Genomic DNA, 12916 nt, shown 5'->3' on the forward strand with positions numbered 1-12916 from the left:
TTTTCATATTCCACAAACTTCCTTCTTTTTTACTTTATTTTTATTTCTATTTTTACTTTTATTATTCTTTTTCTTTTTCATTTTTTTCTTTTTTTTCTTGTTCTTTTTCATATTCCACAAACTCAGGGGTTTAATTTGGTCTGTCGTTTGAGCAATATCACTGTTACCCTCCGGATAATAATTAGTATAATATATATCTTACATCATTTGACCGCTATCGGCGGTATACAAAAAAGCTAGACACACACAAACTTTGGGATTAGTTTGTCAGCTTGGGCGACGGCGACGCTTCAGACTGATCTTCTTCCCTCTTTTGTTCATTGTCGAATAATTGAGCCCATGGTCGTGACTTTTCCTTCTCCAGGGATTACGATCTTTCGTAGGTAATGTAGTCTTCATTCTTCTTTTGACATATGTTTCGTCGTCATCAGCATCATCTTCCCTCATCGGATCACCATACTGGTCATAGTCTTCCTCGTTGGCGACTCCATCCATTCCGGCGATGCTCCTTTTGCTTCTCCTCACGATAACACGGCTGGGATTGATCGGATCAGTTATGAAGAAACATTGTGTCACGTGTTTAGCGTGTACCCATGGCTCATTTTTGGCGATGGCGTTGATGGTACCGCTATCATCGGAGTCGGGTATACACATGGTAGTGAAATGTCGGTTTTCTCTGTGTACATTTTTAGCCCATCTGACACGGAACATCGTCACGCTATGCAATCCAGAGTAGTTGAGCTCCCATATCTCTTCGACCCTTCCGTAATATCTTTCAATTACATTCCCGGTCATGGCTTCCATCGTCACCCCTGAGTTTTGGTCATCACTGTTTATATCTTACTCCTCCGTGTAGAACGTGTATCCGTTGATATCGTATGCTTGATAAGTCGCGAGGCTGGTCGAGGTGCCATGTGCTAAGGCGTATATGAGTTTTCCGTTCGGACAACCCTCTTCCGGGGGATTAGCTAGAACTCGCTCTTTGAACCAATGCAAGAAAGTGGAGTTGTGCTCTCTAATAACTTCAGCGTCCGTTCTGTGCATCCCACGGTCACGGTACTTCTTTGCGATGGTCTCTTTGTGCAGTGTGACAAAATCTTCTAGCACATATAGGTGTTGTAGCACTACTAAGTTTGCCCTGTCAAGGTCGTTTTGTCGGCCCGAGCATAACACATTCACATCCCTATGACCGTTGGTGTGACCTTCGCCTTCGAGCCTTCCACAGTGCTTGTTGATGGGCAAACCAACAACAGGGTCTTTGGTCAGATAACTCTCACAGAAAGAGATGCACTCTTTGGTCAGATATCCCTGGGCTAAGCTTCCATCTGGACGGGACATGTTACGAACAAATCCTTTGATGACCCTATTCATCCTCTCGAACGGCATCATGCAATGCAGGAATGTCGGCCCTAGGTCAATGATGTCGTCCACGATGTGGACACATAGATGCACCATGACATCAAAGAACACGGGCGGGAAGTACATCTCTAGCTCATTCAGTATGACAACAATCTCTTCCTGTAGCCTATGGAGTTGCTTCACACTGATCAACTTTCGAGAGATAGCATCAAAAAAGGGGCATAGGTTAGTAAGCATCTCACGCACATGTGTGTCCATAATCCCTCTAAGTGCAACCGGGAGTAACTTCGTCATCATCACATGACCGTCGTGAGACTTCATCCTACTGAACCTTTTTTTCTTAGTGTTCAGATATCTGCTTATCTTCCCACAGTATCCGGATCTAACTTTGATTCCGGCAAGGCACTTGAACAATTGATCGACCTCCTTCGGATCTAAGGTGAAGCAAGAGGGGGAGCAATATTGTTATTCCTTCTTGTTTACTTTCCCCCCCTATCTTCCATCTCCGTCTCTGTCTTGGTCTCCTCTAACGACCTTTTACCAAGCATTTGGATATCTTTCCTGATTTTCAAAAATTCCAAGTCTTTTCTTGCCTTCGGCCCATCCTTGGTCCTCTCCGGCATGTTCATCAATGTTCCAAGCAAACTCTCAAGGATATTTTTTGTGGTATGCATTTGATCAAGGCTATGAGGCGTGTCGAGTATGGGCCAGTATTCCAAGTCCCAGAAAACAGATCTCGTCTTCCATATCTTCAGCAGGGGCTCTGACGCCTTTTTCTTCGTCTTTTCCGGCGAGGGGCACTCTCCCCAGTTCTTCAATAACTCATATATTTCTGCACCGCTACGCTTACATGGAGGAACTCGATGCTCAGCCTTACCATTAAATAGATCTCCACACTTTCTCCATGGGTCATCCTTCTCAAGCCATTGTACACGATTTTTGAAGACCCGCCATCTTTCGATAGCTGCAGAGAAGTTGTATCATCCATGCACCTCGTGCATCCGCAATATCCGTGGCACACCTGGCCGGAGAGATAGCCGTAACCGAGATAGTCCTGCACGATCGTGATCAGCGCGGCTCTCATGTAGAAATACTCTCCTTTGCTTGCATCCTATGTCTTGGCCGGTGTTGTCCATAAGGTCTGTAACTCCTCTTTCAGTAACCCAAGATACAGATTTATATCATTTCCCGGTTGTCTCGGCCCTTGAATAAGCATAGCCATGTGTATGTATTTTTCCTTCATGCACAACCGGCGGGAGGTTGTACATCCATACAAACACGGGCCATGTGCTATGATTGGTGTTCTGGTTGCCAAATGGATTCATGCCATCACTACTAGCACCAAGCACGATGTTCCTTGGATCATTTGCGAAAAATTCAAATTCAGCATTTAATGCTCTCCACTGGCTAGCATCTGCGAGGTGTCTCAGCTTTGGTTCATCCTCTCTGCGTGCCAGCGCATAAGCTTTGCTTCCTTAGGATCTATGAAATACCACTATAGACGCGAAGTGATCAGAAAGTACCATACAACTTTCTATGGAGCTTTCTTTCTGGCCTTTTTATATCGTGAAGCATTGCACTTTGGACAGATGGTTTTTTCTGCGTGCTCATTCCGATATGTGATGCAATCATTGATGCATGTGTGATATCTAATATGTGGCAGATCAAGAGGGCACACGATTTTCTTTGCCTCCTCGACACTAGTAGGACACAGGCTTCCCACGGGAAGAACCTTCTTTAGGTACTTCAGAAGCTCATCCAGGCTTGTATCTGTCCATTTGTTTTTTGCCTTCATCTTTAGAAGTTCTAGTGTGAAACTCAAGCGGGTCACCTCGGGATTATTGCAACCATCATACAAAGGAGTCATCGAGTCTACCTCCAGCTGCGCCAGTTTGGCCTCCTCTCTAGAAGGAGCTCTGTCGCTAGTCGTCTTCTTGCAAAGCAGGTCTCAAAAATGTGGGTCCTGCATGGCTGAACTTAGTAGCGATGAAGAAGGTGGCGTGTCCGCATCTTCTCTGCCTTGAACTGCCTCTTCGCCATCGACATTTCCGAGGCCGTCTTCCTCTTCGGGCACATAATCGGTCATCTCTTCGTCTGGTGCCCCCCTATCATTATTTCCTGCCCCGTCGACGTCCTCATCATCATCATCATCATCATCATCATCATCATCATCATCATCATCATCATCTTCACTTATCCACCGAGTATGGCCACCCTTAAAGGGGTCGAGCCTGACTCTTCCTTTGCATTTTCGACACGGACATAAAACATCCCTCAGTCTTTTTTCATACATGTCATTGATACGTCTCCAATGTATCTACTTTTCCAAACACTTTTGCCCTTGTTTTGGACTCTAACTTGCATGATTTGAATGAAACTAACCCGGTCTGACGCTGTTTTCAGCAGAATTACTATGATGTTGTTTCATGTGTAGAAAACAAAAGTTCTCAGAATGACATGAAAATCCTCGGAGACAAGTTTCAGAAAATATAAAAAATACTCGCAAAAGAATCAAGACCAGGGGGCCCACACCGTGTCCACGAGGGTGGGGGGCGCGCCCACCCTCTCTAGGCACACCCCCCTGTCTCATGGGCCCCCTACAGCTCCGCCGACCTCAACTCCAACTCCATATATTCTGTCTCGTGGAGAAAAAAATTAGAGAGAAAGTTTCATCGCCTTTTACGATACGGAGCCGCCGCCAAGCCCTAATCTCTCTCGGGAGGGCTGATCTGGAGTCCGTTTGGGGCTCCGGAGAGAGGGATTCGTCGCCATCGTCATCATCAACCATCCTCCATCACCAATTTCATGATGCTCACCGCCGTGCGTGAGTAATTCCATCGTAGGCTTGCTGGACGGTGATGGGTTGGATGAGATTTATCATGTAATCAAGTTAGTTTTGTTAGGGTTTGATCCCTAGTATCCACTATGTTCTGAGATTGATGTTGCTATGACTTTGCTATGCTTAATGCTTGTCACCAGGGCCCGAGTGCCATGATTTCAGATCTGAACCTATTATGTTTTCATGAATATTTGTGTGTTCTTGATTCTATCTTGCAAGTCTATAGTCACCTATTATGTGTTATGATCCGACAACCCCGAAGTGACAATAATCGGGATACTTCTCGGTGATGACCGTAGTTTGAGGAGTTCATGTATTCACCATGTGTTAATTCTTTGGTCCGGTTCTCTATTAAAAGGAGGCCTTAATATCCCTTAGTTTCCACTGGGACCCCGCTGCCACGGGAGGGTAGGACAAAAGATGTCATGCAAGTTCTTTTCCATAAGCACGTATGACTATATTCGGAATACATGCCTACATTACATTGATGAATTGGAGCTAGTTCTGTGTCACCCTATGTTATAGCTATTGCACGAGGAATCACATCCGACATAATTATCCATCACTGATCCATTGCCTACGAGCTTTTCATATATTGTACTTCGCTTATTTACTTTTCCGTTGCTATTGTTACAATCATTACAAAACTCCAAAAATACTACTTTTGCTATCTTTACCTTTACCATTGTTACCATTACTATCATACTACTTTGCTACTAAACACTTTGCTGCAGATACTAAGTTATCCAGGTGTGGTGGAATTGACAACTCAACTGCTAATACTCAAGAATATCCTTTGGCTCCTCTTGTGTCAAATCAATAAATTTGGGTTGAATACTCTACCCTCGAAAGCTGTTGCGATCCCCTACACTTGTGGGTCATCAAGACTAATTTCTGGCGCCGTTGCCGGGGAGCATAGCTCTATTCTCTAAGTCACTTGGGTTTATATCTGTTGATCACTATGAAGAACTTGAAAGATCAAAGAACAAAAATCTATCCCTCAACTACGAGGAGAGGTAAGGAACTGCCATCTAGCTCTGCACTAGATTCTCCTTCTGTTATGAATAAGCTTGCGACACCTAAACCCGCTACTGCTATGAATTCTGATATGTCGCATGTTATTGATGATGCCACTTCTGCTATGCATGATACTTATGATGAAACTACTTCTATGCTTGATACTACTGTGCCATTAGGTGAATTTATTGATGAACAACTTACTAAGGCTAGAGAGAATGAAATTATTGAGAATGAAATTATTGATGATAGTGATGATGAAAGTTCTCCGAACGATTATGAATTTCTTGTTGTTCCTGAGGGTTATGTTATGGATGAAGAAACTGCTAGAGATTTTCTTGCTTGCAATGATAGACCAGATCTTAAGAAATTGTTAGCTAAGCTGAAACAAAAATCTTTAAATGCTAGAATGAAACATGACCCTGCTTTTGCCACTTCACCTATCTTTGTTACTGATAAGGAATATGACTTCTTTTTTGATCCTGAGATTATTACTTTAGTTGAATCTGATCCTTTTTATGGCACTGAACCAGAAACTGTTGTGGCACATCTTACCAAGTTAAATGATATCACTCCAAAAAAAAGACACATCCGTGACATTTTGGGCCGAACGATTTTTTTTTCTGTCATACATATGACACTTCTATGACGATAATTGTGACAAAACCCGGTATCATCATAGATGTGGTGGGCTCCTACTTCTATGACAAAAAATCATGACAGAAAATGGGCTTTTCGTCCTGGGCGGGCTGGAGACGCAGCTGCATGACATTCTTTGGGCCATCCATGATGGAAAAAACCATGGTAGAAGCGAGGGGGAGGAAAATTTTGGGGAGTTGCCGGTTACAGTGGAAGGTCGGGGGCCGAGCGATGCGCGTTTCTCTCGTACACGTGCGAGGCATTGGCTCTAACTGAACCCGAGCAAGGCGTTGGGCTCTAACTGAACCCGAGCAATTGCACTGTAGGCTACGCATTACTGAACCCGAGCGATCGATCGATGGCTGTTAACTGAACCCGATGGAGCGATTCCTTCGCTACTGCTGCTAACTGAAGCCGATTGATTGGATGAACAGTGAGCGTTGGGGGGGGGGCATGGATGAATAGTGAGCGGTGGCGTTGCCTCTGGATGAACAGGACCCCGTGGTGTGGAGGGCTGGATGAACAGTAGACGATGAGGGGTAGCCATGGAGGGGTGGTTGAACATGAAAGTGCAACTATCCCTAGGTGGTTTTGGTAATTCATAACAACATATAGCTCATTGAGCTAATGCTACTCCAAGACTATTATTTCAGGAAAGCTCAACGAATGGCATGTCATGGATGATGAAAGTGCATCCCTAAAAATATCAAGGACAAAGGATTGTCTCAAGCTCAAAAGCTCAAGAATCTTCATTTTACATTTTAGTGATCCAAGATCACATTGAGTCTATAGGAAAAGCCAATACTATCAAGGAGGGATGAGGTGTTGCTTAATGAGCCTCTTGCTTCAAGTGCTTAGTGATATGCTCCAAATACCCTCAACTACTTTCTCACATCCTCATATGACCTAAACCAAAAGTCAAAATCGGTCACACCGATTCTTTCTATCCAGCGCCACCGAGTTCAAATGTCATAGCCACTGCCTCAAACCCTAGGCAAATCGGTCTTACCGATAGGGATCTCGGTCTCACCGAGATGGGATTGTAATCTCTCTGTTTCCCTTCATAACGTTTCGGTCTAACCGAAGTGAGCGATCGGTCCCACCGAGATTGCAATGTAAACTCTCTGTTTCCCTTTTGTAACTTTCGGTCTCACCGAAAAGAGCGAATCGGTCCCACCGAGTTTACCTGACCAACTCTCTGGTTAGCTTATTACCAAAATCGGTCTCACCGAGTTTGTGTAATCGGTATCATCGAGATTACGTTATGCCCTAACCCTAACCATATTGGTCCTACCGAGTTGCATGTCAGTCCCACCAAAAATCCTAACGGTCACTAGGTTTACTGAATCAGTCTGACCAAGTTTGTTGATTCGGTCCCACCGAGTTTGGTAAATTGTGTGTAACGGTTAGATTTTGTGTGGAGGCTATATATACCCCTCCACCTCCTCTTAATTCATGAAAGAGAGCCATCAGAACAAACCTACACTTCCAACTTACCATTTTTGAGAGAGAACCACCTACTCATGTGTTGAGGCCAAGATATTCCATTCCTACCATATGAATCTTGATCTCTAGCCTTCCCTAAGTTGCTTTCCACTCAAATCTTCTTTCCACCAGATCCAAATCCCATGAGAGAGAGTTGAGTGTTGGGGAGACTATCATTTGAAGCACAAGAGCAAGGAGTTCATCATCAACGCACCATTTGTTACTTCTTGGAGAGTGGTGTTTCCTAGATTGGCTAGGTGTCACTTGGGAGCCTCCGACAAGATTGTGGAGTTGAACCAAGGAGTTTGTAAGGGCAAGGAGATCGCCTACTTCGTGAAGATCTACCGCTAGTGAGGCAAGTCCTTCGTGGGCCACGGCATGGTGGGATAGACAAGGTTGCTTCTTTGTGGACCCTTCATGGGTGGAGCCCTCCATGGACTCGCGCAACCGTTACCCTTCGTGGGTTGAAGTCTCCATCAACGTGGATGTACGATAGCACCACCTATCGGAACCACGACAAAAACATCCGTGGTCTCCAATTGCGTTTGAATCCTCCAAACCCTTCCCTTTACTTTCTTGCAAGTTGCATGCTTTAATTTCCGCTGCCTATATACTCTCTGCATGCTTGCTTGAATTGTGTGATTGCTTGACTTGTCCAAAGATAGCTAAAATCTGCCAAAGTCTAAAATTAGGAAAAGGTTAAGTTTTTAATTTGTCAAGTAGTCTAATCACCCCCCCTCGAGACATACTTCAAGGTCCTACAAGTGGTATCAGAGCTTTGGTCTCCATTTGCTTTGATTTCCATAGCTTTTGGTGGTCATAGCCTTGGTTTCACAACCTAGGAGAGTATGACGTCTAGCGAGGGAAATTATCACCGTAGAGGTCCTTACTTTGATGGTACTAATTTTGCTAGTTGGAAACATAAGATGAAAATGCGTATTCTCGGACATAAGCCCGCCGTTTGGGCTATTATTTGTATTGGCTTGCAAGGTGAATTATTTGATGGGAGAGAGCCGAATTGTGAAGCTAATGCGGATGAATTGAAGGTGCTGCAATACAACGCTGAAGCTTGTGATATCATCTTCAACGGATTGTGCCTCGAAGAATTCAACAAAATCAGCCGTCTTGAGAATGCAAAGGAAATTTGGGATACTTTAATTGATATGCATGAAGGTATTGACTCCGTCAAGGAATCCAAGCTGGATGTGCTCCAAAGTCAGCTTGACAAGTTCAAGATGAAGGATGGTGAAGGTGTCGCTGAAATGTACTCTAGGCTTGCTCTTATCACAAATGAGATTGCCGGCTTAGGGAGTGAAGAGATGACCGACAAATTCATCATCAAGAAGATCCTAAGAGCATTGGATGGAAAGTATGATACCGTGTGCACATTGATCCAATTGATGCCAAACTACAAAGATCTCATGCCAACGGAAGTCATTAGAAGAATTGTTGCTCATGAGATGTCACTCAAGGATAAGGAGGAACTTCACAACAAGTCAAGTGGTGCTTACAAAGCCTCATGTGAAGCCCCCACATCATCAAGTGAGAAATACCTTCAATGAAGAATTGAGCTTAATGGTGAAGAACTTCAACAAATTCTACAAGAGTAGAAGCAAAGATAGAAGCTCCAAGTCAAGGTCCTACAATGACAAAAGATCTTCTAGTCGAGAGCGCAATTGCTACAATTGTGGGAGACCCGGACACTATTCCAATGAGTGTATGGCACCCTACAAAAGAAGAGAAGATTCTCCAAAAAGAAGAAGCAAAAGAGAAGAATCACCACCAAGAGAGAGGAGGAGTAGAGATGATCGTTATGAACGAAGACCCTCACGGAGAAGTAAGGATTCGGAAAGGAAGGACAAGTCATCAAGGAGCTACACAAAACGAAGACATCAAGCTCATGTTGGTGAATGGGTATCCGGCTCTGACTCCGACCATCACTCCGAGAGAAGCTATCACTCCGACTCCGAATATACTCAAGATGAAGGTGTTGCCGGTCTAGCACTTGTGTCAACCAACTCCTATGACATATTTGACTCACCGGATGAAGGAATTGGAAGATGCTTCATGGCCAAAGGTCCAAAGGTAACACATCCCGAGTATGTTGATTTCAATAGTGATGAAGATGACTTGCTAGGTGACGATGATTTACTTGTTGACAACTCTAGTGATGAATACTATGATGAAACATCAATTAATCATGCTAATCAAGATAAAACGAATGACAATGATAAGGAGAAGATTGAGCTTATAACTAAAGAACTAAACACTCTTAAGTTAGCTCATGAAACAATCTTCAAAGATCATCGAGAACTTTTAAGGGCTCATGAGAAGTTACGCTTTGAAAAGCTCAATCTTGAGCAAGAGCATGAGTTCTTAAAAGCAATCAATGATGATCTCCATAAGAAAAGTTCTTCTTACGTTTCCAAGCATTTACTCTTATCTACTTACATGCCTCAAGTCGAATCTAGTAACAAGTACAAGAAAGATCCTTCCTCTAGTAGTAACAATAATAATTATGCTAAATCAAATATTGTTGCTTCTAGTAGTTCTCTTGATTCCACTAATGATTTCTTAGCCAAGTTACTCTTGAGCAATAAAATAGCTTATTGAAGGGAATTATAGAGAAAGGTGTATACAAGAGCCTTGCCGGGAGTAAGCAATTCGAGGAAATTGTGCGCAAGCAAGGAAGGCACCGGAAGAATCAAGGTGTTGGTTTTGAACGAAAGTTCAATGCCAATGGAGTTGAGTGGGAAGAAGATCAATACCCCAAGACGAAGTTTGTTCCTCAACAAGAGAAGTATGATCCTACTTCCTTCAAGGGAACACAAGTACAAGATGATCTTCCACCACAAGACCACAAGAACAAAGGCAAGGACAATCTTCAAGAGGAGATTGATGCATTTGAAGAAGCACCTAAGGCCTTGGTCAAGTGGGTTCCCAAGACTACATCAAGTACAACTACAACTCCAAGGATTCCCATCAAGATGATGTGGATCCCGAAGAAGAAGAACTAGAGAGTTCTTGAGGGTGACTCCGCCAACATTCTTCATTCATATCATTATGGAAAGGATAAGTGCAATCAACTTCCACATCTTGCACTAGTTCAAGGAGTCACAAACCCTCATGTTGGTAAGGCAAGGGACAAGGTAACCTAATGATTTCATGGACATCATCTTGTGTGTGCGTCACTCTATGTCTATGGATATTCTTGTTTTTTCCTTGTGGGACTAACCCATGTAGGTATGTTGAGAGTGCAACTCACTCCAAAGGGTTGCTCCAAATGATCTACATCAACATTGAGCATCCACATCTTCAAAACCTACATGAAGTCATCATCGACAAAACCCAAGGTTAGTTCATCCCTCTAAAAGGGTATCTCACATATAGGGGGAGATTAACTCTAAGAATTGATTCAAAGCAACTCTAATGGCGTGAACACATCAATGCATTATGTAAAAGTGGTAACCCCACTTGAGCTTAAATGATGAGTATGACCTATGATCAAATGTTCTCATTTGACTCCTAAGTCAATATACTCACATATAGATGACCTAGTCATCGCCAATTGTTTGATAGATGCTAGAATTGGTTGCACATGCTTTGCCACATATTTCATTTGCCATTCTATTGTGTGAGCATGTTGGTTGCATACTTTACTCTTTTGAGGACATCCACTTTTTGCTTTGATTGTTTGGGTTCTTTTCTTTTTGCCAAGTGGATGGACAAGAATGCCTAAGAACCTTCTCTAGCTATCTATGCTTTTCTCATCTCAAACTCTATTCATGCTACATCACAAAATTTGATCAAGTCAGATTCGAACCACTCTGTGTGAGGAGCACTCGGAGTCCCTGATTCGTCAGAGACTTAAACTTCCAAAACTTCTTTGTGATTCTCGGTCTGACCGATTCCTCCATTTCGGTCCCACCAAGATCACTAAGTCGATCTAGGTTTTCAATCTCGGTGCAACCGATTTGAACTTTTCGGTCCCACCGAGTTGCTGTAACTGTATACAGTTATGCATCTCGGTGCCACCGAGTTGTTCCACTCGGTCACACCGACAGGGTCAGGCTATATATACTCACGGGCAAAATTTTGGAAAACTTTCTACGAAACTCCTCGCCCCCGCTCAGCTCGCTCTGCCTACTAGGTCTCCGGATCGTCTCCTCGTCGCCAGCCGCCTCCTGTCACTGGTCTCCGCTGCTGTCAATGGAATTCACCCCCGCCTTGCCGCCGTAGCGAGTTCATCGCCAAGCTAGGGTATGGACTCGATCACAGTGCTATCCTCGTCTGATTCCTAGCACATTGTGTTCATTATGATTCTTGCCACGATTGAAACACTCCTATCCAATCAGAACAATCCTTAGAATAGATGCGATTTGAAATTTTAGGGTTAGGTTTCCACCGAAACCATCTCGGACCCACCGAGTTGAAAAACTCGGTCCCACCGATTTGGCTAATGCCATTGCACTAGTAACTCTCGGTCTGACCGAGAATTACAAATCGGTGTGACCGATTTTAGAACTTTGTGAAACCCTAGCAGTCTCGGTGTCACCGAACTGTGACACGGTCCCACCGAGTTTACCAGTTTAGGTTCCAAAACTGCTTCGGTATCACCGAGTTTGAAAATCGGTTGATCCGAAATGCTTTCTGTGGAAAACTAAAACTAAGTTTTTGAATCATTCTGTTGCAAAAATCTCTGCATTTTGTGATGCTCATCCATTCTATCTCATCTATAACTATTCACAGGGTTAGTAGTCACTGATTTGTAACATGTCAGACCAAAGTGACAGCCAGAACAAGTCAGAAGAGCAGATTCACATGAGTGAGGGCACTAGTCCCTCTAGCAGCTCAGATGAAGGGAGCAGGAGCACCCCAAGCAATCTGCTTAAAGCTGCCACCAGGCAAGGAAGAAGAGAACCTCAGAATCTAAGGATGAGGATTATATGGCAGAAGAAGATGAGGCTACTTCCAAGAAGGTAGTGCTCAAAAAGGAGTATGGCTCAGCAAAGACCACTAAGCCTGGACTTAATAGGAAGGTCCCTGCCAAGAGGACACCTATGCTGAAGGTCAGAGGATCAACACAAATACCTGAAAAGCCTGATCCCAAAGAGCCTGCTGCTGCTGAAGGAAAGAAAAGGAAAGAAAAGGTCAAAAAGACCATGGCCATAGTTGTTGGGCAAGCTTCCATGATGGAAGAGGAAGGAGAGGCTGCTGCACCAGCACCCAAGGCACAAAAGCTGGTGGGTGATGCTATAAAATCAGGGGATGAAACATCAAAGCCCAAAGAAGCACCCAAAGCTGCCCCCAAGCCCAAGATTGCACCAAAGAGGAATACCAGGAGTATTCCAGCTGCTGAGAAGAACAAGGCCCCAGTGCCTGAAGTTGCTGATGAGGACGAGGATGAAGGACAAGTCCTGAGGAAGCTAAAGCCCAAGATTCCAGACCACAACGATGCTCATCCTGTGGATGAGGACATGAATATCAGGAGAGACTCAGGGTTGAGGCTATGGAGAATGACAGATCCATATGCCACCAGGAGGAGAACTGTTGTTGATTATAGGTTCCATACAAAGG

The sequence above is a fragment of the Triticum dicoccoides genome, chromosome 5B (assembly GCF_002162155.2).
Source record: "Triticum dicoccoides isolate Atlit2015 ecotype Zavitan chromosome 5B, WEW_v2.0, whole genome shotgun sequence".
Taxonomy (NCBI): Eukaryota; Viridiplantae; Streptophyta; class Magnoliopsida; order Poales; family Poaceae; genus Triticum; species Triticum dicoccoides.